The sequence below is a fragment of the Adiantum capillus-veneris genome, chromosome 14 (assembly GCF_014529385.1).
Source record: "Adiantum capillus-veneris isolate H3 chromosome 14, ASM1452938v2, whole genome shotgun sequence".
Taxonomy (NCBI): domain Eukaryota; kingdom Viridiplantae; phylum Streptophyta; class Polypodiopsida; order Polypodiales; family Pteridaceae; genus Adiantum; species Adiantum capillus-veneris.
Window position 1 is genome coordinate 151,217,861 of NC_140944.1, and position 2,117 is coordinate 151,219,977.

Here is a 2,117-nt window from a genome sequence, read left to right on the forward strand (position 1 = left end):
TGATGAGAATGTGCCAAATTTGTGCTTAATTTCATGTTTTCTCTCTCTACATTTCACTAATTGCATTGATAATTTTTCACTAACTGACTAACTTCTCATGAGTTACACATGTTTGTATGCTTAATTAAAAGCATGAACATCGCTCTTTTAAAAGAAATTTACATTTTTTTAATGTAGAATTGAGTCCCAAGTTAAGTGGTGTTGTGTTCCTTATGACCTTGTCTTTGCTCTCTCTTTCTGTTAGCATTATCATCATCCAATAGTTCGTGCCTTTGAATGTGTAGTTAAGTGATTTTCTAGTAATTAAGCTCTCTAATTAGCTTCTAATCGCATGTGTTTTTAATGCTACACGTAACTAAATCGTTGATTAAATGTATCATTTTCAATTTTATGTGTTGATTTTTTTGAAATTGAAGGTAACATGAGATTTGGTGTTGGTGTGTTGTAGAGAAGGAATCAACACGTAGCTTTAGTGAAATGTGAGTGCACTAGTATCAATGTTTAGATGCTAATTTTTACAAGAGTTTTTTAGATTTATGTACACTTAATGGTGATCAATTTATGTGTAAGAATCGTGATGCCAATGTATAGGCAAATTGCATATTCCATTCATCAATTGATTTTGTGCCCAATTGCTTTATGTATGGGCAATTGAAAGTAGAATTGTGATCAAATTGATTATGGTTTATGGATTTGGTTATTGATATTTGCTTTATGTATGGGCAATTGAAAGTAGAATTGTGATCAAATTGATTATGGTTTATGGATTTGGTTATTGATATTGTGCCAAGATGTCATCATAGTTTTGATAAAATGTATGCATAAATTGATGCATTTTAAGCATAACTGTGCAAAAAAGTATGCATTCACTTTGTCTTTTTTTTTTTTGCAAATTTGTGTAAAATGAAATGGTTGAATTTTTTATTTGGTCATTAGCATAAAGATGTGTAGAGATTTTCTTTAAGCTTATGCTACTTATGCCGCCAAGTTTGAGTCGAAAACAGCTTAAAAACGGACAAAATTGATGTCAAATTTGATTGATTTGCTTGTTGTTGAAAATTCATGATTTTTTTATGTGATATTTTGAATTTTTGATGCTCCATTTTGAGTAGAATAAGTTTTATGTTTTTTGAAATTTTTAAGCTATTTTTATAAATTTTTAGCATTTTTTTGCTAAAATTGATAATTATTTGCAAACAATCATTAATATTGAGAAACATTTACTCATGCAAGTGCCTCAAAGTGTGCATTACAAAACCCACAAATTCTCATTAGTTTTGGCCTAAATTTTTATTATTTTTAAACATTTTCTAAACGTTTTTTAAAATTTTGAGCAAATTTTTTTATCTCTTGACTATTTTTTTAATAAATAAATAAAGAAAGTAATATTTGCACCCAGCAACCCCCACACCCACCAAAATCCCTTTTTGCTTTTTTACTTTTTTTTGTTATTCTCTTTCTATTTTTTTATTTCTTAAATTTTTTAGTCTTTATTTGTAACTTTTTCTTTTAGTTTATTCAAAAATATCAAATAAATAATACTAGGTTGGTAAAGTGAGCAACTTCCTTGAATTATTTGAAAAGTTGCAAAAAAGTATTTAAAGTGTTCCATATCCACAAAGTTGTCTTATGAGGTGAAAAAAATGGTTTTTTTGTGACTTAATTAAATTATTTAAAGATTTTCAGAAAATTATTTTAAGTGTTTTGTATCCACAAAGTTGCCTTATGAGAGGTGAAAAAATTTTGGTATTTAATGTGTGAGAGAGAGAGAGAGAGAGAGAGAGAGAGAGAGAGAGAGAGAGAGAGAGAGAGAGAGAGAGAGAGAGAGAGAGAGGGGGGGGGGGGGGGGGGGGGGGGGGAGAGAGAGAGAGAGAGAGAGAGAGAAAAGAACTCGCTCCGAAAACTCTTTTTGGAGCGAGCTTTTTTTAAAGATTTGGTCAATTGAGCAATGTCTCAAAAAAGCTCACTCCAAACCTCAACTCCAACTCTCCAAGATCCTTCCAAGTCCTTCAACAACTTCTTTTTTATAATAAAAATCTTCGTATGATGGCCTCCCGTAAGAATCAAATCATGAACATAAATGAAAACAACGATAATCTCTCCATCAACATGCTTTA